General features: G+C 52.0%; 1 protein-coding gene and 1 pseudogene across 4 annotated transcripts in view; both read left to right on the top strand.

Annotated features, from left to right (window-relative positions):
- The window catches only part of LARP4B (La ribonucleoprotein 4B), a 639,242-nt gene that overhangs the window by 586,324 nt on the left and 29,205 nt on the right, over nucleotides 1-23,713 (top strand). The gene's annotated exons all lie outside the window — the stretch shown is intronic.
- Nucleotides 9,512-10,301, top strand: LOC144785260 (2-aminoethanethiol dioxygenase-like; annotated as a pseudogene).

The following is a 23,713-nucleotide window of genomic DNA, read 5'->3' as shown; positions in this document are numbered from 1 at the left end:
TCTGTAACTTGCAGGAGTCCCTGCCCCCTTTCTCCACTTCTGTGCAGATGTACCTCCTGGCGTTCTTCTGGTTGGGGGATGAAGTCCCCTTGGCTGCCAAGGGTCCTTAAGGGCCAAGAACACCTTCTGTTTCCTCCAGTAAGCCCCACACAGTGGGATTGCTGAGAGGTGGGCAGAGGCCACACCCCTTTCTCCACCCCTCTGCAGCGTGCCTCTCGGCGCACTGCTGATGGGGGGGATTAGGTCCTCTTGCCTCCTGAGGGCCTCAGGACTTAGTGGACTTCATCTCCCAAGTAGTAGTTCACCAGGAGGCATGTTTGTAGAGTGGTGGAGAAAGGGGGTGTGGCCTCTGACCACTTCTCAGCAATCCAAGTATGTGAGTCTTACTGACCTAACAGGAGGGCTAGTTGGCCCAAAAGGACCCTAAAGAGCCAAGTGGACTCCATCCCCCAAGGCGTGCTTGCAGAGTGGAGGAGAAAGATGGTGTAGCCACTGAAAACCTCTCAGCAAACCCAGTGTATGTGACTTGCTGGAGGTAACAGGAGGCGTAGTTGGCCCCCAAGGACCCTCAGTAGCCAAGGGGACTTCATCCCCCTACTAGTAGTGCCCCAAGAGTTACGTTTGCAGAGTGATGGAGAAAGCGGCATGGCCTTCTATCAGATCTCAGCAATCCTCCTGTATGGGACTTACTGCAGGTAATAGGAGGGGTAGTTGGCCCTCAAGCACGTCGAGGATTGCTAAGAGGTTGTCAGAGGCCACGGCCCCTTTCTTCACCACTCTGTAAACCAGACTTCTGGCGACATTCTTATTGTCAGGGGTAACGTTTTCCCATGACTTTTTTTTTACTGTGGTTCTGTCCACAGTTATTGTGAGGTCAAGCCATGATTGCAGAAATCAGATGTCCCAGACCCGCACAAGTTCTGACTCTGGTATTTGGGCTCAGGACACGACTCATAGTTGTGCAGCAAAAGCGCCATCTTACACTTAGTCGATCTGGGACCGGGGGGGGGGGCAGAGCTGTAAGTCACTGAATAGATGAAGTTTAGAACCTTGTGGGAAAGTAGGATCTTTCTGCTTTAGATACCCTCACTATTTGCCTAGTGTCCGTGAGTTTGGACTGTAGTTCACTGGGAACCTGCTAGCCAGGACCCCAGTGGCAGTGCTCTCTCCCATAAATTCTATGGTAAGTACTTTGTACACTCAAGATATTGGCATACTGGAGTACCATTGTTGGTCACTAGTATGTAGTACTGAGGTACCCAGGGCACTGGTACACCACGGGTCTCCCATGGGCTACAGCATGTATTATGCCACCCATGGGAGCCCATGCAGACTGTGCCTGCAGAGCTGTCATTGCAGTATGTATGAAATGGTGCTTACACCTTTTAGTTTGGATAGAAGGGTTCCCTTATATGCCCAGTCACTGCACTTTTAACCCTAAGGTAGGCTTTTCAGTCTAAGGGCAGGGTGCATGGTTCTAAGTGTGTGGGTACCCCTGCATTAGCAGTGGGTAACCCCTACAAACCTCGGACATTTTCTGGGCTATGTAAATGCAGGACAGCCATTATAAGGTGTGTAGTGGACACTGGCAAGTCGACATGTCCAGCTACATAATGGCTGCCTCAAACTTGGTCATGTTTGGTATTAAACAGGTTGAAATCATGCAACTACACTGATTCCAGTGTTAATTGCATGATACCATGTACGGAGGGGGCTCTTTAGAGCACCCCCCCTCCAAATACCTACCTGTGTAGCCTTAAAGGTTCTGCCTGCCAGCCCTCAATGCTGCCGAACGTAGACAGTGTTCTACCCCCTGCTGATGAGCTTAACTTAGGCAGGAGAAGCTGAACAAAGGATCTGAAAGAGACACGTTAGTATTAGATTCCTTACCTTAGAATATCCCCAGGCGTCAGACTGGATCCGGAAACTTTTGCGTAGCAGTACCCTTGCGCGTCGGTAGGCGTCGTCTGCGGCTCCGCGTCAGTCGTCGGCGTCGTGGGCGCCGTGATGACGTCGTCGGAGTACTTAGACGCCGCCTCCGCGTGCTGACGTCAGTTCTTCTTTTTTCCGTGCCAGCAAGCGCAGATCTGGAAAAAGCAGTAACCCTAGTCATTTTTTGCCTAACTTTTTTTGATCGCTTTTGATCATTTTTCGAAGTCTTTCGACTCCGACGGTGCCGTAGGGATGCCCGGATTTAAGCACTGCGAGGATTGCGACCGTCTGATGTCGGTCACGGATCCTCACCGCCGATGTTTAACTTGTCTCGGCGTCGATCACGACGACAAGGCCTGCTCCGACTGCCGGGCCCTCTCTTCGAAAGCCAGGCGGGAGCGGTCCCGCAGGCGACTCGAACTCCGGCAGTCGGTCCCGCGCCGCGAGAGGTCTCGGTCCCATGGGAGGTCGAGGGACAGGTCGCGGGCTCGGAGCCACCACAGCTCCGAGAGTAGGCCTCACTCTTCCGGGTCGAGGTCGTCGTCCGGTAAGAGGCACAAGAAGTCCAAGCGGCGTCATCACTCTTCGGACTCCCCCCGACGCTCGCGCGATGCGGCCGGGGGTTCGGGTGACACCACCCACGCGGCTCCGACGGAGTCGCAGGCGCCGCGTCCAGCCCCATACCCTACGGTCCCTGGGCTTAACGCGACGCCGGAGGAGATTGAGCGCTTCCTTATGGCCATGAGGAAACTCTCCGACGGGCTCCGCGGCGCCTTCGGGCCCAGCGGACCCGTCTGGGACCCCTAGCGGGTCGGGAGGATCGGCCCGACGCCGTCGGGTGCTACGGCCCCGACGCCACCGACGCCTTCGGGCCCGGCGCCGCAGGTTCCCGTTATCCTGACGCCACTGGCGCCTTCGGGCCCGGCGCCGCTGGACCTCCTTCGGGATCTGGTTCGTCGCCGGTGGACCTTGCGACCTCCCCGGCGTCGGACCCTCAGTTGTCGCCTCCGGCGCCGTCCTCGGGCGGCACCGTCCCCGGTCCCCCCCTCGTTCCTGTTCAGGCGCCGGGACGGCCCCGATGGGCGCCGCTCCAGACGTCGTTTGGGGAGTTTCACTTCTATGAACAGGCCCCATTGGTTGAGGACCCTGAGTTTCAGGAGATGGGTGCTGAGGAGGACTGGGAGGGGTCTGAGGACCCTCTGACCATAGAGTGTCAGTCTCATGAGGACTGGACAGGAGACCTTGGGGAGGCCAGTGGCCTGGACACCTCTCCAGACACTGGTTTTGTCTCCACTCCTACCGTGGCTTCGGAGGAGGGGGCAACCTACAGTGTGGTGCTGATGAGGGCTGCCAAGGCCTTGAGCTCCCCGTCGCGGCCGTGAGGACTAATCTCCTCACTGAGGTCCTTAAACCGCAGTCAAGCTCGGCCGAGCCTCTGCTGCCCTTTAATGAGGCCTTGACCGACGTTCTTCTGGGCACTTGGTCCAAGCCCGCTACGGGTTCGCCCGTAGATAGGAACGTGGCCAGACGCCACCGCCCAGCCCCGGGCGACCCATGTTTCCTGTCCACCCACCCCACCCCCGAGAGCCTGGTCATCCAGGCCTCCAATTCCCAGACCGCGTTCCCGTCGGCCCCGCCGGACAGGGAATCCAAGAGGTATGAACAGTATGGGAAAAAGATCTTCTCTTCCCTTAGTCTGGGTCTGCGGTCTTCCAACACCGCGTGCCTCTTGGGCCGTTACACCCACTCTGTGTGGGATAAGGTCGCGGAAGTGCTGCCAGAGTGTCCGTTGGAGGTACGGGCCAAACTCGGCCAAGCCCTTGTGAAGGGCCGGGATGCAGCCAAATATTCCATCAGGTGTGGGCTGGATACCACCGACTCGCTAGGTAGAGCGATGGCAACGACGGTGGCGGTCAGACGCCACGCCTGGCTGAGGTCCGCCAACTTTTCGGCAGATGTCCAAAACACACTCAGAACGGTGATGGATCAAACCCAGATCTTTTGACTGGGTGTGAGTGTTTGATTGGTTCTGATGCTCCGTCCATCACCACCCCCTTTTGTACCGCTTTTGGCCGCCATAAGTGTGGCAGGGTATGCTCAGACGTGAGTCCCTTGCTCACTTTGCCACTGGATTCAAGCAAGCCGGGCTGAAGAAGGCTGGAATGCCAGAAACCGGTCCTCGGAAGCTTGTTTCCGGTCCAGGGAAGGCATGGCTTGGCAGTTCGGGCTGGACTGTTCCCATGAGGCACAGGGTCAGACTGATTTGCATATAGCCATGTCTGAACTGGGGTGGCAGAGTGGGCTAAAGAACGGTGATGGATCAAACCCAGATCTTTTGACTGGGTGTGAGTGTTTGATTGGTTCTGATGCTCCGTCCATCACCACCCCCTTTTGTACCGCAGAACACACTCATGGACATGCCGTTCGATGGCCGTCGCCTCTTTGGCGACAAAGCAGACCATGCGCTCGAGCGCTTTAAGGACTCCAGGGCTACGGCCAAGTCCTTGGGCCTCTCGGCCCCGCGCCAGCAATCGGCTGCTTTTCACTCCTTTCGTGGCCACGGAAGAGGTGCGCCCACACGTGCCGCCAGCCACGCTCCGCAGGGCAATACCCAACGCGGTGGCGGCCGTGGGAACCGCCGTCCGGGCGGTCGTGGGCAACGGCGAGGTCAGTCCACACCTTCCCCCGCAGCATCCGCCTCAAAACCCTCCTAGTCCGTGCTTTCAGGCCCATGTGACGCCAGTGGGGGGCAGGGTTCGCCATCACCACCTCCACTGGCGCACCGTCACTTCGGACAGGTGGGTGCTGCAGATCGTCCGAAGGGGCTACTCCCTCCCCTTCGAGGCGACTCCTCCAGCCATGCCACCGCAGAGCCACCGTGTATCGGGGGATCATTTACGACTTCTGCAGGAGGAAGTTACGGCCCTCTTGGCCAAGGGGGCCATCGAGCGCGTTCCTGGGCCAGAAGTAGGGTGTGGTTGCTACTCCCACTACTTTCTGGTGCCCAAGAAGGGCAAAGGGGGCCTACGCCCTATCTTGGACCTACGGAACGTCAACGGCTTCCTCCGGAAGGAGAAGTTCAAGATGCTGACACTGGCTCAGGTCCTAGCTGCCCTGGACCCAGGAGACTGGATGGTAGCCTTGGACTTGCAGGACGCTTATTTCCACATCCCCGTCCTGCCGGCCCACCGGCGCTACCTGCGGTTCACGGTTAGCCACGAGCACTTTCAGTTTACCGTGCTCCCCTTCGGCCTTACCAGCGCCCCACGGGTGTTCACAAAGGTGATGGCGGTGGTCGCAGCTCATCTGCGCAGGTTAGGGGTTTCAGTCTTCCCCTACCTCGACGACTGGTTGTTGAAGGCGGGCTCGCCCCAGACAGTCGTCAGCCACCTCCAGACTACGGCAGATCTCCTGCATCCGCTGGGGTTCTCAATCAATGTGCCGAAGTCACACCTGTGCCCCTCTCAGAAGCTCCTTTTCATCGGAGCGGTTCTTGACTCGGCGCAGTTTCGGGTTTATCCACCCGAACAGCGGGTCCGGGATATTCAGGCTCTGATTCCCATCTTTCAGCCGTTATCCCGGGTCTCGGTCAGGTTGACGCTGCGGCTTCTGGGGCTGATTGCCTCCTGCATCCTGCTGGTGCATCACGCCAGGTGGCGGATGCGGGCTCTGCAGTGGGACCTGAACTTTCAGTGGGCCCAGCATCAGGGCAACCTATCCGACCACGTCCTGATCTCGGAGGGCACTGCTAGACTGCGATTGGGTCAGCGGCAGATTCCTCTCCCTTCCCCAACCGTTGCACGTAGTTGTGACGGATGCGTCCCTGCAAGGCTGGGGAGGCCACATGCGAGAGGCGGAGATCAGAGGCCTGTGGTCTCCGGCGGAGGCCCGCCTCCACATCAACCTGTTGGAGTTACGGGCGATTCGTCTAGCACTGAAAGCGTTCCTCCGCTCTGTCCGGGGGAGTGTAGTGCAGGTGTTCTGCGCCTCTGGCAATGGCTGGAACGCCAGGGCGTGACCCTGGTGGCTCAACACCTGGCGGGTTCTCTGAACGCCAGGGCGGACGAGCTCAGCCGTCGGTGCAAGATGGATCACGAATGGCATCTGGACTCTGACGTGGCACAAGGCCTCTTTCAGCAATGGGGAGAGCCTTGGTTAGATCTATTTGCCACCGAAGAGAACGCACAATGTCATCAGTTCTGCGCGTTGGAATTTCCAAGGCGTCACTCGCTCGGAGACGCTTTTCGTCGCGAGTGGAGCTGCGGTCTACTGTACGCCTTTCCGCCTATACCACTTCTGCCCAGAGTGTTGAAGAAGATCAAGCACGACCGGGCCCAAGTCATCCTTGTGGCTCCGGACTGGGCACGAAGGTACTGGTATCCAGAGCTACTCAGTATGTCAGTCGATCCCCCGGTTCGTCTGCCTCTTCAGGAGGACCTTCTGTCGCAGCAGCAGGGGACGGTCCTCCGCCCGAACCTGTCCAGTCTCCACCTCCATGCTTGGAAATTGAGCGGCGACAGTTGAGGCCATTTGACTTGCCTCCTGAAGTCTGTAACGTCATTCTGGCAGCCAGGCGTCCCTCCACAAAGTCGGTATACGCCTGCAGGTGGAACAGATTTGTGGCATGGTGCACAGCAAAGGCTGTGGATCCTCTTGCTGCCCCTCTTTCTGAGGTTCTTCTCTTCCTTCTTTCTCTTGCCCAGCAGGGCTCTGCTCTGGGCACTATCAAGGGCTACCTTTCTGCCCTTTCAGCCTTTCTGAGGCTGCCTGATCAACCTTCTTTGTTCAAGTCCCCTATTGTGAATAGATTTCTTAAGGGCATCACACACACGTTTCCTCCTGTTCCGTTTGTGATGCCTCAGTGGGACTTGAACCTGGTTCTTACATTTCTGATGTGCGTTCCCTTTGAGCCACTTCACAACTGTCCTCTCCGCCTTCTAACTCTGAAGACTGCTTTCCTGGTTGCCATCACCTCTGCCAGGAGAGTGAGTGAGCTCCAGGCCCTTTCTTGTACTCCACCTTTCCTTTCTGTCCATCCGGACAAAGTGGTGTTGCGTACTAAGCCATCTTTCCTGCCCAGGGTTGTCACGGCCTTCCACATCGGGCAGTCTATCACCTTGCCAACCTTCTGTCCGCCACCGCATCCCTCTAAAGAGGAAGAGCGGCTCCACCGTCTGGACCCAAAACGTGCGCTCTCATTTTACTTGGATCGCACGCGCCAGTTCCGGGTGAATGACCAACTCTTTGTTGGTTATGTGGGCGCGAAGAAGGGGAAAGCGGTGCACAAGAGGACCATCTCCTGGTGGATCATCTTGTGTATCCAGGCATGCTACTCCTTGGCTAAAAAGGAGCCCCCTGTTGGATTGCGGGCTCACTCTACCCGTGCCATGGCGACTACAACTGCCCTGGGCCGGGGAGTGCCCTTACAAGACATCTGTCAGGCAGCTACGTGGGCATCGCTGCACACGTTTGCTCGACTCTACTGCCTGGACAGCCAAGTCTGGAGGGATGGTTTCTTTGGCCGTTCCGTCCTCCAGGACTTTCTGGTGTGATTATTGGTACGCAGACCCACTACCTGGGTTGGTATTGCTGGGGTATCTATTCTAAGGTAAGGAATCTAATACTAACGTGTCTCTTTCAGATGCACAAGTTACTACTTGTGTAACGATATATCTGTAAGAGACATTAGTTAGTATTAGATTCCTTACCGACCCACCCATCCTCCCCGTTCGGCGAACCGATATCTAGGGTTAGGGTTTACCCCTTTCAGGGCCCTAGTTTCAATGGCACCAGTGTTGGTTTTTTGACATGGCTCTGCGATTCTGGCGCGGAAAAGCTGTGTCTAAGAACTGACGTCAGCGCGCAGAGGCGGCATCTAAGTACTCCGACGACGTCATCACGACGCTGACGCGGAGCCGCAGACGACGCCTACCGACGCGCAAGGGTACTGCTACGCAAAAGTTTCCAGATCCAGTCTGACGCCTGGGGATATTCTAAGGTAAGGAATCTAATACTAACTAATGTCTCTTACAGATATATCGTTACACAAGTAGTAACTTGTGCATTTCCTGTGAAGAGGTGTGACCACCTCTCTCTTTAGAAGTAGATAGGATGGGGGCCCTTCCAAGCGATCTCCGATTTCATTGAAGGGCACATTTGGTGCCCTCCTTGCATAAACCAGTTTTGCCCAGTTCAGGAGCCCTTGGCTTCCGCTCTGGTGTGAAACTACACAAAGGACAGGGAAGTGTCCACCCCCCCTTTCCAACTCCTCCCTAGCGAGGTGCCCAGAGCTCCTCCAGGTGACCAGTTGAGTCTGCAGTGTTGAATCTTGGTCCCTGGGAGAATCTGACTGGCTAGGACAGCTGAGTAGCGTACCTGACCCACTCTGATAGGTAGATTACCAGAGAAGAGATCCTTCCCATTTTTAGGTCTCGTGGCGATTACAGCGCGAAGCACTGTCTCGCCAGAGACCTATTGTGAGCGACGCAGCTTTCCAGGAGACAGCACCTGGCCACGCGCATTTCCTCTCTGAGAAGGCGTTCGGAGCTGGCCACGCGCACGAGAACGTGCTCGCTGTAACCAGCTCCTGTCTCCTGGAAAGCTGCAACACAGAGCCACACCTCCCCCTGCTTACGCATGCGCGCACACACAGACACATACACGAGCGTACCTACACGCACACACATACATACAGAGACCCCCCGCCGCACACACACACGCGCACCTACATGCACGCACACGTACAGAGACCCCGCCCCCCCCCCCCCGCCGCCGCCCACATACACACACAACACACACACACGCACACACACACAAGCGCACCCCCCCCCCCCCCAGTAAGCCCCACTTACCGCCATTCTGGACTTCTGCAGCCTCCGCGGGGCTCTCCCTTGGGCATGGGACCCCGTGTCACCAGCACTGCTTCTCTCCGTGGCACGCCGTGGGCGCGTGCGCGGGCTTCCGAAGACGGACGTCCCGCCCCACGGAAGGTTTCGGTTTCGCTCACGTCTTCTTTTATAAGCTGCCTGCAGTCTCCACATACGAACTCATGATGCAAGCCTCACATCTGGCCTTTCCACAGACACGTGTTGTCGGAAGAATGGGGCATTCAGTTTATATCTAGTAAGTGCCAAAAAAGTAATTGCCAAAGTCTTCCATTTAAAAATTGCAATTTTTCACTTTGCTTTCCAGCGTCTGCCGGGAGGAGGGGGCGAGGAGGAGGAGGTTGTTGTATTGTGTTTCCTGGAATGCGCGTTGCAGCTGTGACGTAGGAGGGTTGTGTTTATAGTCAAAGGCTGGCTCGTGATTGGCAAAATGCTTTTATTGGGCGTGCATGGCCACTTTCACTTTGAAAGTGCAGCGGGGCAATGCGGCTATTGCAGGCTTAACTTCACGCCCCCTACTACATAACTCACCGAGTTCTGGTTGAAGGAGTTTGCCATTAACGTCAATAGATCCGGTAAGGATTGAAGGTTTCTGGGTTCAGCTTGTGCCTGCAATGTGTTAGCTTGACAGCGGCAACCAGCTCGCGAGGCCACAGAAGTTCAGGCCAGCGCCGATTCGTAGGAAGACGAGGAAGATGCCACGGGATAACATGGACTCCCTCGTCCAGAAGATCGCACCTCAACCCTGGCTCACCTTCACTGGTACCATAGCTGCAGCCTCCATAGGTAGTAGCAAGACCTTCTCCTACAACCAGAACCAGCTCAAGAACCTAGTGAACGAATTGTGGGTCGAGGACCTGAAGATCACGCCGCGGGGCTGCAAGGGCGGTGCACCGCCAGACGCTCCACACAGCCCGTTCGTCACCTACATGAACATCTGCGAGATGGAGAATTTCAGCATGGGCGTCTTCCTGCTGCAGAGCGGGTAGGCGTATATCCCGCTGCACGACCACCTGGGCATCTGTAGCATGATGAAGGTGATCTATGGCACCCTCAGCGGCTTCGACTGGCTGCAGGAGGTACCCGGGGCCATGTTGCCCCCCCCCATTCAGCCCGCCCCTCCAGCGCTTTCAGAGAGACGCGCTGCGCCGAGCCCCGCGCCTATCATTCAGCCAGTTCGGCCCCACCAGCACTCCCTGCCTGCTCAGCCCGCACAGGGCCAACCTGCACCAGATCAGCACTCTGGACGGGCCTGCTGCTTTCCTCGACATTCTGGCGCCACCTTATGACCCAGAGGACGAGCGTGACTGCCACTACTACCAGCTGCTGCAGCCATCCTCCACTGAGCCCAACGCCCAGGGCGGCAAGGAGGAGGGTGGTGAGAGCCGAGAGGTGTGGCTCCTGGAGGTCCCCCAGCCGGCTGACTTCTGGTGTGGAGGAGAACCTTACCTGGGGCCCAGCTTGACACTCAGAGAGCATCGGTGACCTGTGAGCACCTTAGTCAGAACAGTGTCAGCCACCCAGGAAAGCATCAAATCTGTGTTTGGGGCCCTGGCTCTTTGAGACAGTGGATGTGCGGGCCACTTCTGTCCCCCCGTGTGTTAGGTGGACGCACAAGCAGACTGCCTGACTGCGTGTGGAGGTCACAGGATGGACCTGGCAGGAAGAGGTAGGCAAGGGGTCAAAGGACTGGGTCTAAAACAAGCTCCCCTACTGGCCAGAATGTGTTTTTTTTAAAAACTTTATTTATTAAGTTTTTCTTCAGTTACAATACAGGGCATTCTCACAGGCTAACGTTCAAGCATTCAGTACATCGCAAAAAACTGTGTATGCTAGAAATAACGGTGACATACCAGCCAGTCTTTTTGTGAGGTATGTACATCTGGATACATAATCATAGCGGGACATACAGCCTTAACAATCCAGTAGATCCTGCGATTAATGTAAGTTCGTGCTTATATCATCACCCCATCCTCTGCTGAGTAGTATTGACAATGCACCCGTCATAGTGCAATTATGTACAACTTTTCTTCACAATATCAATTGTAGTGCCATGCAAATATTAACAAATAACACGTTTTATAGCATAGCGGCTTTACGTATATTGTATTTTTACAACTTATCAGCATTGACAATACTTGCCTGGTTCTCGTCATGTGAGACATTGCCATGTTGCGCAAGATACCCCCGCAAGAAATCCCATACATCCTTAGGCTTGCAACGTGCTGGCACCGTTTCCGCATAGATTAGATTTTGATCTTGACTGTATATAAGGTAATTCAGCCATTCCTTAAATTTGGGGGCTCTCCCCCTTCCCCATCTACATGCTACCCTGCGTTTCGCTAGCAGTAAGGCAATATTGATAAATTTTCGAACAGATTTTGGTATCTCCATCGTATATCCTAGTAACATAATGAGTGGATCTCTATCTATCATACCCCCTATCATCTCTTGGAGCGCCGTATGGACCTCCGTCCAGTATTCAGAAATTCTCGGGCACTCCCATACTAAATGCAGGAAACCCGCACCATCCATCCCACATCTGTCGCACCTGTCATCGTCAGCGAGGTGAAATCTAAATGTTTTAGCTGGTGTATAATATAGTCTCTGTAAGAATTTGTAGTGTATAATCCTAAATCAACAGCTAGAGGAGATGTTGGCAGTGATATCACAACTGTAAGCCCACTGATGATCCTCAATGTCTACTCCCATATCCTCGCTCCAGTGTGAGCGAGCTTTACATTGTGTTGTCGCATTTTGTTTCCTTATGTCCCTATATATATGGGATACCATGTGACTTCCATCTGTCGACGTCAATACATCGTGCAGAGGTAGCGCTGTTTCAGGCTCCTCTGGGAACTGTGGCAGTATGCTTCTTAATCCCTGTCGCAGTCTAATATAGTAAAATAGGTCAAGAGGCTTGGGCTGGGCATCACGAAATACCTGATCCCTACTTTTAAATTGACCATTCAGGAAGAGGTCGCCCCATTTTTGAATGCCAAGCCGACGGCACATGGTTTGAAACCCTCCTTCCTGCAGTAATGTCAGTTGGGGATGATATACAAGAGGTAATTCCGGTGAGTAGAGGATCGGGAGCTGAAGCAGTTTACGAATCCTCCGCCAAGCGTCTACTGTGCACTTCACCGTCGTGAAGGGTGTTTCTATGGCTCCTACAGGGGCATGTATAACTCCTTTCAGGGGTAAGGGCCGTGCTATTCAATCCTCAGCTGCCAGCTGCGGCATGAAAGGGGTCGGTGCGAACCAATGGTATGCGTATTGTGCCTGGGCGCTCAGATAATACACTAGGAAGTCAGGCACGTCAAACCCTCCATTAGCATATGGTTGAGTAATTACAGACCACGCTAGCCTCGGTTGCTTGCCTCCTCAGAATAGTCTGAGCAGGTCCGATCGGAGTGTTTTGAAGAAATATGCACCCGGGTAGTAAGGAATATTTTGAAAGAGGTATAAAAACCGTGGGAGAATAACCATTTTTATGAGGGACGCCCTCCCCGCCATAGATGGCGATAGCAACAGCCATCGAGTGACATCATCAGCCAGTTTCGTGATAGTAGTACCATAGTTTAGCCTTATGGTTTCTTCCTTGTCTATGGTTAGCTGTATGCCCAGATAGCGAAGATCCGAACTGCACCAATCTAATGGATAATCTAATTGAAATCGGGTCACCGCCGGAGTAAGTGGAAAGAACTGTGATTTCTTCCAATTAATTTGTACTCCTGACACGTGTCCAAATACTATGAACTCTCTCCGCAATGGATTGAGGTTGGTTTGGGGATCAGTGACATAGAGCGTCAAGTCATCCGCATAAAGGGATACGTCAATCTGCCGCTGGAAACCTCTAAACGCGCTATGCTTATAGAGCTGCCGAATACGGCATGCCAAGGGCTCAATCACAATGGCGAAAAGCAGAGGGGAGAGCGGACATCCCTGTCTGGTACCCCTAGTGATAGAGATCGGGTGAGATAGTACGCCATTGATAAGCACTCTCGCCGTTGGTGTATTATAAAGCAATCCGATCCAGTCTACAAACATTTTAGGAAAGCCCATCCTGTTCAATACCGTTAACATATAGTCCCATTCGACTGAATCAAATGCTTTTGTAGCATCTAGAAAGATGGCAGCCACCGGGACTTCTGGCGCAATAGTTCGTATTAGTGAAAAGAGGGTACGTAAATTATGATTGGTGGACCTTCCAGGCACAAACCCAGCCTGGTCCGGGAGAACTATCTTAGTCATCAAAAGGGATAATCGAGTCGCCAGTATTTTGGCCAAGATCTTAGCGTCACAATTTATAAGGGAAAGCGGTCGATAGGAATCACATTCCGAGGGGTCCTTCCCTGGTTTTAGCAGGGAGGTAATGACTACCTCTCGCATTGAGCGTGGCAGTATTCCAACCTCCAGCGCACTCTCGAAAACCTCCTTCAAAACTGGGGCCATTATGTCCACATAACATTTATAAAATTCAGCTGGGAGGCCATCCAAACCGGGGGCCTTACCATTCTTTAACGACATGATGGCATCCCGAACTTCGTCGAGCTCCAGTGGGGAACTAAGAAACTGTCTGTGTATGTCGCTAAGCCAGCACAATGCCACTTCACTTAGAAAGTTATCAAACATTGCATCCCCAGATCGTTTCGTGTGGTATAATTCTCTGTAATGTGTTGTAAAGAGGTGCATTATGCTCTTAGTGTCCTGACACTTCTGACCTTCCGGTGTGAGCATCTCAAGTATGTGTGTGTTATAACGGGGATTTTGTGTAAGGCCTGCAAGTGTTCGCCCTGGTCTTTCACCCTCGCAATATCTCCTGGCAACATAGTGTTTACCCCTGAATTTAACTTCTCTAGCTGCCTCAGTTTCATACTGTGTAAGTTTATCTCGGAATTCACTATGGGACCTCCCCCCTGTTTCCCACGTCATTTTCATTTCCAATTCTTTCAGTTCCTGTTCGAGTTTCGTGATAGTGCCTCGAATATCCCGCAAAACACAACAGCTTTTAGAGATGCAGTAACCCCTGACCGTAACTTTAAACGCTTCCCATATCGTTTCTACGTCCTCTACAGATCCCTTGTTTCTAGGAAAAAATTCTGTCATCTCATCACCTAGTTCCGATTTAAAGACCTCGTCTAGTAGTGCTGTAGGTTGAAGACGCCAAGGGGGTTTCGGTCTGTCAAACCCAGGTATGCTGATTTGGATCAGTAATGGGCAATGATCCGATAATGTCCTCTGCAGGTGACATACCGTGCCTAAGTCCACGCTCAACCCCCGAGACACCAGACAATAATCTAACCTAGCCCATGTGTTAGAGTGTGCAGTGAAGTGCGTGCCTTCCTTTTGCGTGGCATGGGTGAACCTCCAGCTGTCCATTAGCCCCCCTTCCGCCATTATGATTCTCAACATCTCACATGCTCGTCTATTATATTGGGGACTGCCATCTGATCTATCCATTCCTGGGACAAGAGCCACATTAAAGTCCCCTCCCCATATTACATGCATGGAGCCTATATCGATCACTTTTCCCCACAGCTGGGCAAAGAAATCGGGCGTATCAGTGTTGGGAGCATAGCAATTCACTATTGTGATAGTATCCAGGCCAAGCCTGCCCCACATGAGTACAAATCTACCCTCAGAATCCAATAAATCTCCAAGCAGTACGAAGGGCACTGTCTTCCTGACTAATATAGCCGCCCCTCTAGCGTAAGCAGAATACGACGAAAACGTCGGATTGCTGCCCACTTACTAGCAAATGTATGTTTGGTTCGGGGGCTGTGGTGTGTCTCCTGCAATAGGGCGATGTGTATTTGGTGTCTATCCCAGTAAGCTAACACATTCCTACCCTTTCTGGCATCATTCAGACCCCGTATATTCCAAGTCATAACAGAAATCCTTGACATCAGCCCGTTAGTCATTATCACAGCAATCAGCGTTGTCACATATTAGAAGGATAGTGTATTCCAGTACCGCAGTTGCCTGAACCCTCATCAGCCCGTATATCATCACCTGCTTCTTACACCTTCTCAGAGAACATTGCCCATAGAACAACCTGCCTCCTACTCTCTTGAATCTAGGAGCAAGGTAACATCTCCTGTTTCCAACCAAGGTGGAGATGTCCATAAAAGTCCCCCCTGCCCTCCCTCCCCCACCTGTACATAGAAAATAAACATCTAACGGTAAATATGCAACTAAAGGTTGTGTAAGAACACAGTTCCATCTTTCCCCTTGCTCACCACCCCCTCCCACTGAAGCATCCCCAACTTGACAGCTACCTTATCCCGCCCCCCACCCCATTTTCCCATGAACAACATAACCGTCAGTAGAAAAACAGTAGCGTACTTAGGGGAACACCCTAGGGGGGTCATGTCTAGGTGGTCGCACATCCACCCTCCCCTCCCTCCCGCGCCTCTATCCTAAACGTCCCGTAGGCAACGGTCGAGGAGGGGCGGTGGGGCCTGGAATACATTACCACTGGAACTCTCGAACCCAGTCTGTACATTAAGCAATCAGCGTCCCCATTCTCGTTATACTTTGTGGGATAACAACACCTGACCTCAGCGGTTGATCATAGTACTAGGCAGTCCGCTTGTAGAATGCCTCATGCGTCCTCCTCGTTCTCATTTAGTCTGTCAGGGTCTGCCGGTCCCCGTCCAGACGGTCTACGTTGCTCTTTCTTTAGTGCTTTTAGGTAGTCTTCCACCTGCTGTGGTTTAGTGAAGAAGCGCTGCCTGCCCTGGTACGTCACCCTAAGCCGGGCCGTGTATAACAGGGCATAATCTAATTCAGCATCGCGTAGTTTCTTTTTCACTGCGAGGAATTTCCGTCTTTCCTCCTGAACCATTGGGGTAAAGTCTGGATAAATGGAGAAGGCGACGCCATCATAGGACAGAGTTCTTTTGGTACGGGCCACCCGTAAGACCACATCGCGATCACGATAGTTTAATAAACGAGCAATTATGGGGCGCGGTGGGGCTCCAGGCTTGGGCTGTGGTCCGAGGGAGCGATGCGCTCGCTCCACTATGAACTGCGCGGAAAGTGTTTCTGCCCCGATGGTCGCTGTCAGCATTTTTTCTATGTAATCCTCCATACGCCCCGTATTGGTGGATTCTGGAACGCCCGTGACGCGTATGTTATTGCGCCGGCTGCGGGCTTCCAATTCCTCGTTCTTCGCAGCGATAGTACGCAGGAGATTGTCCATTCTTGCAAGTTGCGTGGTATGGCCTGCTGTGATGTCGTCGTTTGCTGAGATGCGCCGTTCCGTCTCCGCTATCCTGTCTTCATGCTGATCCATCTTATGGACAATGGCATCCATCCTGGTCGACATCTTGTTCACTTTGTCCACTACAGTGGCAAATCCTCGTCGAATTTCTTGCAGGAGCTGTTGGACATTAATGTCAGCAGTATCTGATCCGCCCGCCGCCTGATCCATCCCCGCTGGTACGCCTTTCTCCACAGTGGTGGATGGTCCCTTTTTAGCAGGATCAAAGGTCAGTTTGGGTTGGCGGGGTTCTGTCTTCCCCATCTCTGCTCCTGTCCAGTAGCTCCCACCTCTACCTGCCAGGTGTCAGGGGCCGCGATGCAGTTCAAAAACTCCCAAGAAAGGGTCAGGCCTTCGGCCGGTGCATCCACTGGCTAACCGCCGCAGTTCTTATAACACTCAGGGATCTCGGTGTCTTCCAGTAGGGGGGACAAACTGCGTATGATGCAGCCCAGCCGAGCCGTGTAGTGACCCCTGGTGGATATGCCCCTCTATAGTCACATCAGCAAATTGTGAAGGTACTGTGATACTGGTCTGATCAGGAAGGGCCGTGTAATGGTAGTAAACAGCTTTGAAAAGGTCATATGCGGGGCTCTTGGGTACGTACTAGATGGCCCCTGCCACTGGCGGTGAGTGTAACGGCTCTACAGTGAACTTGCAGCGCTAGCACCAACATTTGTGCGCCAGATCAGTAATGGGCAGCTCTCCCACCGTTCCTGCCCGCATGTGCGGCCAACAGCCAGGGCACTCTCGCCATATGGTCTCTACAATGCCTGCCGATGATCGTTCCTCATAGCGGTGGATCGCTGAGACCTTCTGCCGTCGCCCGGCATTTCCCTGCATCAGTCCGCCATGTTACGCACTTCAGGAGTCACCACAACAGGCGTGCAGCGGGGTTGAATCTGCACTGGAAACCCCAAGCGGTATGGCTCGCTGCGCCTCACCTCACAGCGTTGCGGGTTCCTCCCGGTCCGGGATTTGCGTCGGTGGTAGCCGTGACCTCAAGGCTGCCGCAGGTATTCTCGAGCTCTTGGGTCGGAGGCGCGGCCTATCGCACACGTGTTAGTCCGCGACTTTTCCTAGTCGCCGCTGCCGTCTCTAGTGCTCCCTGCAGTCCAGCGGCAGGTCCGGGGAAACTTAAAAATCGCCATAAATATAGTTGCAGACGTCCGTTCGGCACCAAATTTTCACCGAGTGCTGGGGACCCTATTATGTCTCTATAGGGATGATTCCAGCTAGATACGGAGCCAGTAATTGAGGATAAACGGAGGATAACGATCCAGGCTACAGGAGCCTCACCCAAGGGCGGCCATTCTGTCGTGCTCCCTCTAGCGCCCCCCCTACTGGCCAGAATGTGTATGTTTGTGGGAGGGGGCAGTGCCCATGGATAGCACTCCACACGAGTCTCTGTGGAAACAATGTATTATCTGTCATCGCTGTCCCTTAGTATTCCCTCTTGGGTATTTAAAGATTTTACTTTCGGAGTCAATCACTTTATCCCCCCATACCTACCAAAAATGAATGTGTCCTTGTGTTATGTAACTGGTGCCCACTTTAATACCTTCAGGTGGAGTTTGCGCTATATAAAACAATCTACAATGTATGTGGTTGTTGTATCTCTTTCCTTAATTGTATGCATTTCTGTGAGTATGTCTTCTAATGGGTCTCTGGGTGTCCCCACCTTTCATTGTCTGGGATTTACTCCGCTTCTTTTGCGAATGTCCTTTAACTTGCTGCAGCTTCAGTAGTTGCAGTATGTTCCACTCTGTGCACACGAGTGGATGCCACCAATCCACCTCTTCCATGTATTTGCAACACTCCATTTGTTCCCACTGGTGCCCTCCCATAGTCGACTACCGCATTTGTAGCACTCTTACTATGCCGTAGTTTACATTTTAGCCGACCTTTCTATTATACCTCCTCCCCATATACCCTCACATATATCTTGGCGCTATTGGCAGGCGCTCCCTGCCCCTCAAACCTCACACATTATTTCATAAGAACTGTTCTTCCACTCGTGTTTTTACTAACTCCTTAATGTCTGGTTATTCTTTTGCACCGGTGACACCCACATACAATTTTATATACCTTTTAAAGTCCTCCACAAGAGAGTAAAATATAAATTATTTCCCACTTGCTGTCTCCCAGTTGCAGTTAGTGTGGTGGTATTTGATTATGTTAGCTTGTGTTGCAGAAATGCTTGTTTGAGTCAGTGTCCTTTTTTTGGTACTAGACTCGTCCCTCTTAGATTACCACTTCGATGTTACTTGTGCACCTGCTTTGTTTATGATGTGAAAATGTTTGGTGCTAAACCACTGATTGTAATATAATGTGCTGGATTTTAAAGACCACAAGACACAAAGGTATATTCTTTATAAGGGGGCTTTCCTTGATTGGAGCTGCTGACCTGTCTGCCGTGGCCTACTTGGAATTACTCTTTGTTCATGCAGTTTTTGCAGCTTTCAGGCAGCGGACGCTCCCTGTTGACGGTCCTTTTTGGGGCACTTGGTGCATCAGTGTTTGTTGATGACAACGAGCCCCCTCTCTTGCTCCTTATTGTTTTCCTGATTTGCTGTTGGGAAAGGACGTTCCTGCGGTGGTACATGCGAGAATCTTACTTGGCAGGGAAGGATTTAACAGTTTTAAAATATGATAGCACAAAATGTTGTGTGGGTTTACTATGTGTCCTTTTCAGATTGGTAGCATATTGTATTGTCGTTTCAAATAAAATTGCATAAACCTCCTTCATTTCCAAATTGCCGATATTTACACTTTCCAATGGATTTTGTTATGATGGTGTTTCGGTTACTTCACCAAAAATTTAGGCACAGTTGTATAGGCGACAAGTAGTTTGTTTATGCAATCTATAAAACAATTATTGTGAATCTCTGCATTTTGAGCACATACATAATGCTCTGCTTTTCAAGGATGATAGTGCTTCAAATACATTAAGGCTTTTAATTCCTCAGATTCTCATATATGTCCTTGCATTGATGCTTTTCTAACACAGAGCCTTTCACATATCCGTGCACTAAAGATTGCTAAAGCCACAAGGTGCCCATGTGACCTGGAGCTGGGGAAAAAGGTTCGAGCCTAGGCGTTGGCTCAACATCCTGTGATACTGGGGAAATCACTTAAGCTCCCCGTGCCTACCAATAATGAATGTGTCCTTGTGTAACGTGACTGGTGCTCATTTAAAGCGCCCCAACACCTTCTAGTCGAGTTAGCGCTATATAAAAAACAACAAAAGGCAGCAGCTTTCTTAAAGTATGCACCCAGGTTAGAATTTCATCCGTATCCAACAGGATTGCCTCACCAATGCTCCAATTAGAAAACCCAGCCCTTAAAAAAATACTGCATTACGATGCAGTAACATTCCACTTTCGCTCTTAGTAACCAGCTACTCCTTCAAACACTTGCTGACTGTGTCTTTGCCTTGGGCCCTATGCAGTGCTGTCCTGCTATATTTGCTTCGACGGACGGTAATGGCTCTCCTGACCCTGTGTTCACGATTGACCAAAATTTACGTGAGTCTCTGGTTGCTAGTGCAGCGGTTAAATTTACCCATTTGTCATGGTCCCATCCTGCCTTAGCACAATTAATCAGGCGCTTATATTCAATTCTCCTAGCTTGAATTTGGAATTTATTAGTCACAAACCGCAGTAGCTTCACCCTTCCACCGACTCAATTACAATAACTTTTATTTAAGTATTAATTATTAAAAAAATTAAAAGCCATTGTTATTTGGAAAATCAATACATCTAAGTCACGTAAATACAACACATATTGCATTACAAATGCTATAAGTGTCACATTTGCAAAAGTTATAACTATTGGCATTGTCATACACAATGCCAATAACTCAAACTTTAATGCTGCGAGACCTATTGCATTGTAAATGCTTGTTAGGGTTACTTAAGGACTCCTCTGAGGGTGGGTCCTTGGATTCGTCCCGACAACAACTTTAAGATCCGACTACATGTCGTCTGAAGACTGCTCAAAGACTCTTCTGTAGGTGGACACTGATACTCTGCTGTTATTCAAGCCAGGACCAAAGACCAGTCTGTGTTCTGTAGGAAAATTCCTCCTACATCTTCGTCCCTGTGTTTCTTCAAGTTCTGTAATTCAGTGGCCGTGCATTCTCCTAGTCACCAAGGCCCCAGCCAGAATGAATTTCCCTTGGATTAAAGGAGTCACTTCCCTGCATCTGCAGGCACCTCTACGATGACGACCAGCTTGCTGATCCTGTTGTTCCATGGGCTTCGCCCGGCTCTGCAACACAGGTGGTGGTTTGTTGGTTTTCCAGAGGCCTGACCAGTCTTCCCTGCAACTTGGGCGACTGTAATCCCTCTTAAGCCAACATGACCCGCCTCCCTGTGCACTGCGTCTGTTTGCTGTTGCCAAGGCTTGTTGGCTGCTTCCATGAAAGAGCTTCAAGCTCCAAGAAACCCCAGCCTCCAATACTGCACAGCTCCAAGAATGACATTTTGCCTCCTTCCTCTGCATCGGGGGACTTAATCTCCAGTGTGGTGTTGAGGCTTCCCTGCAACTCCCTGTGCCAGCTGCCAGAGAACCATTGAGGGGGCTCCATCGATTCTGGCTGGCTTCCCTACAGGCTGAGGGCCAGCACTGACTTAGCCTTGCTGGAGAGCACAATCCAAACCGTTGTGGATTGGGTTGCTCCCACCACCCAAACTCTGGTCAGAGCTTTTCTGGGCCTGACTGGGTACTACAGAAGATTTGTTAAGGGGGTATTGGTCAATTGCGACCCCTCTTTATGACCTTACCTCTAAGAAGAAACCTAAGAAGGTGAATTTAACAGTTAGTTGTAAAGAGGCCTTTGATGCCCTGAAGGCCATGTGATCAGCCCCCATTCTGAAGAGTCCCGACTACTCCAAACAATGTATTGTCCAAACAGATGCCTTTGAGATGGGAATAGGTGCAGTGTTGTCACATCTTAATGCTGAGGGCCAGGATCAACCTGTAGCTTTTATCAGCAGAAGGTTGACTCCAAGAGAGCAAAATTGGTCAGCTATTAAGGTGGAGGCCTCCATTGTGGTCTGACAGACCATAAGCCTGTCTTATGGCTAAAATAGATGAAGTGTGAAAACCCCAAACGTTTGTGGTGGCCCATGTCCCTACAGGGGATGGACTTTTCAGTGGAACACAGGCCTGGGAGTAACCGTGTCAATGCAGATGGACTTTCTAGATACTTACACTTAAAAAATAAAGACTCAAACTGGGCAAGGTCAGTCTTATCTTCTAATGTGGGGGGCTGTCTCAGGATATATTGCCCACCTATGGTGGGGCACTGTGTTATGAATCCAGGCAATCCTTATTGATTGTGTTTAGGTCCCTGAAAACCAGAACTCTCAAACAGGAGCTGTGGAGAGCAGCTAAGGCTTATTCAGGAGAGTATAAAGCAAGTGCATTTACCACTATAGTCAGTCAGTCAGCTTTTCACACAAGAAAGCACTACACCAGGTGAGCATAAAAATACTTTTCATGTATTCGCACACACTAGACACTAACTTGGTATTTATCCTACCCAGAAATAGCCATTACCCCCAAGAGATACTTCAGAAATAGCCCAGTAGCATACAAAAGCACATAGGACCCAACGGGGGACCAAACCATATACTAAAATAGTGGAATGTGAGTTAAGTACCAAAATGGGACTAGTACCCGAGGATGGAGGACCCCAGGGGAAGCACAGAACCAGCCAAGGTGAGTAGCCAGGAACCCAAGGCGCCCAGTTGCAGAGTGGTTACACCGGGTCAGATGTCCACAGGATAACAAAGGGTAAGTCGCATTTAGAATTTTACAGTTCTAGGACTCAAAAGGAACCACTTTGATCAAGGAAGGTTGCAGATTCACCCCACCCGTGGGTACCCCAGGAACCAGGATACCTACACCAGCGAGCCCAGGTGCATAGGGATGAAGTGGTGTTGGAACCGCCCGTAGACACATGTGGAGGTTTGTGGAAGATCAGTAGCTACTGAGTCTCATGGACCAGGCTGGTAGAACCAGGACATGGAATCCAGACGAGAAGAACCTGAAAGCAAAGGGAACAGGGTCCAAACCACCCGGAGGTGACAGTAGGCTCAGGAGCACAATACCAGCCCATGTTGGAGATTCTTTATGTAGCACAGTGATGCAGCAGCTTTGGAGCCCAGGCGATGATATAGGAGCAGTCCATGAGCTGTCCCACGCCGGTCAACGAGTGCAGGAAGGTCAGCGGCCTGCAGGACCACCAACAAGACTTGGCAACCACAAACAACGGTTCCAGGAAGAAGACGCTATGCTGAAGACTAGCAAGGTCTTTCGGACTAACCCAGGAAGGAAGGATATGTCAGGGCCAGCACTCAGCACGTAGTAGAGCCAGCAGGAATCCATGAAGCCCCTTCAATGACCCCCTGGAAGCAGGCACAGAGGGTGGCAATTAAGCCTCAACAGCTCACAGGAGATGAAGGCCCACAATGCACAGGATGCAGTCAGGGAGTGTTATTGGAGCTGTGCAGTGTTGAAGGCTGGAGCTTAAAGATCTTTCGTGCAGAGAGCCCACATGCTTTGGCATTGGCAAACAGATGCAGTGCAGAGAGAAGCGGTTCAGGTTGGCTGAAGAGGGATTACAGTTGTTGCAGAGCCGGGCGATGTCCGTTGGACAACAGGATTAGCAAACCAGTTGTTGTCGTAGAGTTGCCAGCGGATACTGGGAAGTGACCTCCTTCCAATGCCGCCTCCCAGCTGACCGGCTCTCCCTTCCACTACTTAATGACACTCGCTGCGTGGTGAATGAGTGACCTCACTGATCTTTTTGTCAGCATCCGTTGCTCCCCCACCATGTAGCTCCACCTGGTAGTTGTTGCCCCTCTGCGATCCAAGTCTCGAGTTTGAGGCCCTCCTCCTCCCGCAGGATCTCACCTGCGCCTCATCCCTGGTGTTCCACTGGTGAGCCTGTCTCTGCTTTCCTGTTCCTTCTCATCCATCTCTTGTTCTGCTTTTCTAACCTTTTTAATTATCTCCTGTATTTCTCTTTTTCTCCTTATGCTGTGCCTCTTTTCATCCTGCCCTTGCTCTGTCCCTGCGGCCCGCCTCCTTCCAGCACCACTTCTCAGCTGACCAGTCCTTCCCACCTCCGTACCACTACTTAAGGGCGGCCAGGCAGCGGGCGCTCCAAAGTCGCTCCAAAGGTAAGCTTGTCTGCACACGTCAACGCCTAGGCCGCACCCAGTGCCACGGACCCTAGTCCACACGCCATTCACCAGTGCAATGCCTTCATTCTCCACTCCCTCAACACCAAACGGACTACTGCCGGCTACCTTGCATCGCTGAATGACCCCGAAAGCCAGTTCACCTGCCGTAACTGCACCTTCACCTGCCTCCGCACTCCAGACTCGCCCAACTGCATGGCCTCCAAGAACCTGTCTCAACCACTTCAACTGCATCCTGCTCAACACACACTTCCTCAACAAATACGCTGTAGAGATCTGGGACCTGCTCGACTCCGTCGCCCATGTTGTCAACTTCTTCATGGAAACCTGGATGAACCCCACCTCAGCCACGGACATCTCCTTCACCATCCCTGCGGGTTACAAAATCATCACAAGAACCGTATCAACCGACCGGG

The sequence above is a fragment of the Lissotriton helveticus genome, chromosome 10 (assembly GCF_964261635.1).
Source record: "Lissotriton helveticus chromosome 10, aLisHel1.1, whole genome shotgun sequence".
Classification (NCBI taxonomy): Eukaryota; Metazoa; Chordata; class Amphibia; order Caudata; family Salamandridae; genus Lissotriton; species Lissotriton helveticus.
Note: the sequence above shows the minus strand (reverse complement) of the source record. Positions and strands in the feature narration are given on the sequence as shown.